Consider the following 6,075-nt stretch of genomic DNA (forward strand, 5'->3'; position numbering starts at 1 on the left):
GCATGTCTTGCATGTGTGGCCCCGTCTTGAAAGCGTGAGGTCTATATCTGTGCTGTTGACTCTACTTCTATTGTCTTGCACAGTGTTGAAAGGAATTCATCCTGACGTGGGGTGTCAGACCTACAGATACTCAAGAGGATTAACTCTTTAATCTGTCACTGATTCTTCTGTGCTGCCTCCAAAAACGCTTTTGTTCTCCTGTGTGCCATTTCAATCTCCTGTCAGAACAAAATACAGCCACAAATGCCATCAAAACATGACTGTGATTAAATGTGCATACGCAGGGGTTTTAAACAGGTATGTGTGTGTGTGTGTTTGTGTGTATATGGGACTGTCGGGTAGACCGAGATCATAATCTGTTTACGACTGTGTTGACGTTCAGACAAACATGTAACTACTTCCTTAGTTTGATTGCGAATGTTAATCTCTGTAATAGTGTGTTTACATGGAAGCCATTGAGTACAAACTGACACACACACACACATGGTCACACAACACACAACGAAATCAATTACTGTGGATTATATGTGTCAAGGTCCAAGGATTGAATGACATAGGAAGGCTTCTTCACTGCAGACATAAGAGCGTATAGGTAGAGCTAAAGTGAGATTAGGTCCAGAATAAGCACAGATGCTCTGAGTGGCAGCTTAGTGCTGAGGGACCAGACCCAGGGTTTTAGATGACTGCCTTTGATAAACAAAGACTTTCCAAACTACTGTTAGAGTTACATGCTTTCCTCTAAGTACAAAAAGAGCGCTCTGAACGCATTATCGACAGGCTGCTTGGTCCTTCTGGTGTTTGTTGTTTTGTGTATTTGCAATCTCACAGCTTTGAGAAACTGAGAGTAGTGCTATATGCATTAGTCACAAACAGAGAACGCCATCTCAGATAGAAGACGTAACCTTGAGGAAAATGTTATTGCTCAGGGGTGCAAACCTTAAAGCTAATTAATTATATACCATAAGAGAGATATAATGCTGATTAATGCTGATAGTGTAACACAAAATATTAGTTTTTTGGCTCACATGACATTATGATCAAAAACACAGTAAAATCAGTAATTTTATTACAACTTAAAATGACTGTTTTATATTTGAATATATTATCAAATTGTATTTACTCCAGTGATGGCAAAGCTGAATTTTCAGCAGCCATTACTCCTGTCTTCATGATCCTTCAGAAATCAGAAAGTATGTCAAGAGTTGAAATGGAAAAATTCCTAAACATTGTATTTGCACTCTTGTTTCTGGTTGATAATTAACATTGTAAAAGTTGGCTTTTAAACTGCCTTGAACATTGATCCTTGACTCAATATTTGTAATGATGAAAACCTGATAATCATGTAAACAGTTTCTTCTTCCATCTGAGATTTACAATAAGTAGTGAGGAACTAATTTAGATCTAGGTTATGTGTGTGTGAAATGGCGCTTAGTCTCGCATTACATTATATCTAAACATAAACCTGTTTATGCCTCTCTCCTCACATGTCTGAACCTATCCATGAAGCTTTTGGCTGTGCCAGTTTGGTCTGTGTCTGCATGATCATTTGAAGCACAGGTACCACAACGCTTACTGTGTGTGACTATTGCCCAAATTGCCATGGCAGCCACCATTTTCTGTTTTTCTTTCCAACTCAGAGCAAAACCTTCTGGGATACTCCCTAAACATTTCCACTGTTTTAGTCGCAGCTTTGAAACTGGCCATTCATAATGCTCCTTAAAGGTTTACTCCACCCAAAAATGAAAATTTTGTCATTAATCACTTACCCCCATGTCGTTCCAAACCCGTAAAAGCTTCGATTGTCTTCGGAACACAATTTAAGATATTTTGGATGAAAACAGGGAGGCTTGAGACTTGAGACTGCCAAATAAATAACAGTGTCAAGGTCCAGGAAAGTATGAAAAGCATAATCAGAATAGTCCATTTGCCATCAGTGATTCAACCGTAACGTTATGAAGCAACGAGAATACTTTTTGTACACGAAGAAAACAAAAATGGCGCTACGCTGATTTGGAGAGACACAGAGGAGAGGAATTGTTGAATAAAGTCATTATTTTTGTTTTCTTCATGTACAAAAAGTATTCTCATCGCTTCATAACGTTACGGTTGAACCACTGATAGCAGATGGACTATTCTGACGATGTTTTTCATACTTTCCTGGACCATGACACTTATTTATTTGGCAGTCTATGGGACAGTCTCAAGCCTCCCGGTTTTCGTCCAAAATATCTTAAATTGTGTTCCGAAGACGAATGAAGCTTTTACGGGTTTGGAACGACATGGGGGTAAGTGAATAATGACAAAATTTTCATTTTGGGATGGAGTATCACTTTAAAGGAATAATTCACCTGAAAATGCTTCACGTCATTCCAAACCCATGTGATTTACTTTTTTAACGTTTTTGTATTTTTAAGAGCCCATTCACCACCATATATCCCGAGAGAAACAACAGCTCAGAAATTCTGCTGAACTTCTGTGTTCCACAGAAGAAAAAACATTATACAACTTAGGGTGACTAAATGACGACAAACACAAAAAATGACTAATAATGAGTTTCATTTTGGGATTTCAGTTCTATAGATAATACTACATTGCCTTTTAAAAGTGTCTGTGAGACAAGGAGCTTTACTGCTTTGCAAAGTTTTGTTTTTTAACCATTCCTGGACTCATTTTAAGCTTCATATAACAAGGCTTTTACTGTAAAGCCTGTGTAAAGTCCAGCCAGACACAAGATTAGTGCATACCAGGCTGGTTGTGGCCATAATGACAGTATTACCTCAACACAACAACAGCGATAAATACACTGAATTACAAAGGGTGGAGACACACAGTGTATGCTTCATCTGTTTGAAACGTAGCCTTACTTGAGGGCTCATATTTATATTTTCAATCCTCAATTGCTTTGATGTCTTCAAAACGATCTCTGCTCACAAGTGATTAATCTTTTACCTTTAACCAGAAATATTCCTCAACTCAGCAGATGTTACTTTATCCATCATCTGTGACATCATCAGCTGACATCATGTGGGCAGCCATGTCTAATACCGCTTAAACCCACCTCATCCTGTACAGCTGTAGAGATTGGTGTGACAGAGCACCCTGACATCCAATTTTGTGTTCCTTCAACATTAGTGATGATATCAGAAAGCTGCAAATAACCAGACCTCCTCGCAGGACCTCAATTAGCACTGGCGTAATGCGAATCCTCTCGCAGGTCTAATATCGACCATTATCTTAATGAGGCTTCTAGTCACGTGTGGCCACAAACAAGCGAGGAGGATTTTCTAGGTTTCAACAAGGGGTTGAAGTTCTTCTTGTAAGTTGGCCTGGAACAAACAATTCAGGATTTGGATGCAGGTTGGAAGGCAGTTCCTATTGAAAGAATAACACAAAATCAAATAGCAGTTATTACTGAGAACATTAATCGTGCAAATGGCAGACTGACCGCATGCGTTCAACACAAAGACAGGCCTGGAGGCTTTAGAGGGAGTATTTTACTGCTTCAGGGTTATTATAGAGCTGGAACCAAAACTAAAACCATGCAAAAATATTATCTGAAATATAATAAACATTAATTGAAATTGTTATGTTACCAATGTAACATTTCTCCTTTTCATTTAGTTTAACTTGATGTACTAACATGACTTAAAATAAACTACACAGATGTATTTTTAAAAACTAATTTTATTAGTTTATAGTGTTGTTTTATCCATTTTATTTATATGTCTATATAGTATTTTATTTACTTTTCTTAAAAATTTAAATGATAACTGAATATACAAAAATAAAAACTAATTCAAAAACACTGGTGTCCATGCCCTTACGAAAAATGACCATGGTTTTACTACAAACAAAACCCAAAAAATCATGGTTACTATAGTTAAATCATGGTAACCACAAATTAACCATGGTTTCGCTACACTAACCATAGTTTAACCATGATATTTTGTAGTAAAACTCTGGTTATACAAATAGTAATCAACACACCAAAAACATGGTTACTACACTTTTACTACAATAAAACCATGGTTAATTTTCGTAAGGGTGATACTGATATAAACAAGGCCTCCATCTGCCATTTAATAATATTTGATCATTATATGATTTGTTTGAACAGTAGTTTTAAATTTTTATTTACTTTTATACATTAGTTGAACAACTGAAGGCCTGAGACTGAACTTGGCATTTCAGTAAGTTTACTGGAAACGTTTAATATTACTGTGTGATTCAAGCACGTGTTCGGAGTACACTCTGTCCATATTTAGGGGTTGAAATGTTGCCCGGGAGCTCACTGTACTGTTTAGGTCTGTTGGGCGTGGGGTGTTATATCATGGAGAAGGATGTCTGGTTTACTGTTTGTTAACAAACAATGTTGATTAGGTCTGATATTGTTTAGCTGTCTCCCCTTCAGGGATATCCTGTATCTCACTAACACTGTCAGAGCGCAGCAGTCCGGCAGAACTGAACATGCTGGGCTCCTCTGATGAGAGGGAGACCCTAGTGATTTGAATTTTGGCTCTGTCACTGATTATGGCCGGCAGCCCAGGAACAACAGTTCCATCCGGCGTTGCAGAAAAAGAACAACAAAAGAAAACCTAGTGAGCATACATTTTTATATAAATGATTGCAATAAACACATAATTATAATAAACATATAATTGTAATATATAAAATTTTGTTTGTAATATATGTAAAGTATATTAATAATATGTAATATTTTATGTCATGCTTACATTTAATAAAATGTCATAAATTAAATATAAATGGTACATATTGTTGACATTCCATTGTTAAAAAATACATATTAATGTTAGTAACAGTAACACACAATGTACATACATTTATTCTATTACTGAAATATATTTTCATATATATTCATATATTATACATATTACATCTTTTGTTTTTAATGTTTATTTTAGCACATCTATATTACATTATATAACATTATATATTATAAAAAATTATAGTAACATAGAAATACATTTGTGTATTTACATACTTATATATGTTTTATACTATATATATATATATATATATATATATATATATATATATATATATATATATATATATATATATATATATATATAATTTTTGTGTGTATATTTTTAATATATGTATTTTAGTATATACATTGTATATACTGATTTAATATAGTAAATATAAATTCTTGCTATTATTCATATAATATTATTTATCATATACAATATTGTTGTTGTTGTTATTGTTATTTCTGCAATAAATATGAATTGGAATGAATAAACAGTATGTAATAAAGCTACAATACAGATATAAATATTACTGTATAAATAAATATTGTTAAATTTAATGTTAATATTTATTTGACAGACAGACAGATAGATAGAAAAAATAAACATTCTACCCTAGCTGTGTATATAGTTGTTAAGTCAGATGCTAGATATGATTATCATATGAGATAAAGGCTGTGCAACAGTACATTTACACAGTAATTGCCCTTAATTTCAATAAAATTCAACAAAGATTGAATGTTATTACCCATGTAGGCCTTTTTCAGACCGTCCCACAGGCTTTCAAACTGGTCATATTACAGTGTGTATTCATTTCAGGAAACTCTGTTCTCTCTAAGGCACTGGGGGTCACATGTGTAAAACAGGAAATTTGGTGATGAAGAGCAACAACCAACAAAAGCATCATCTCATGGGACATATTAGAAACTGCAACACAGCTGAGGTCTGAAACCGAGAGTGGAAGCACACAATGCAAAGAAGTATCAAATGCAGCACAGTAGCCTTCTTCAAACTCTCCTTCTTCTCAAAATTACTTTCAGAAGAGCATAAAATCTGCTGAAGGTCATGTGAGTTTCTCAGAATACAGTACATAGAACTGTGAATTCTCAAACACCCAATTCTACGGAAACCACAAATATTCACATAAAAGCCATTTATGTGTGTCTGTGCTACAGCAAACATCTTCAAATGCTTTCGTGTGGACATGGTGCCATTAACGAATACAACTTTATGTAGAGTTATGTAATTTACACATCATTCTATATAAACGCAACAGATGTATTGACTGTATCGTGTTTTTTCT

Source organism: Cyprinus carpio, chromosome B10 (genome assembly GCF_018340385.1).
Source record: "Cyprinus carpio isolate SPL01 chromosome B10, ASM1834038v1, whole genome shotgun sequence".
NCBI classification, from domain to species: domain Eukaryota; kingdom Metazoa; phylum Chordata; class Actinopteri; order Cypriniformes; family Cyprinidae; genus Cyprinus; species Cyprinus carpio.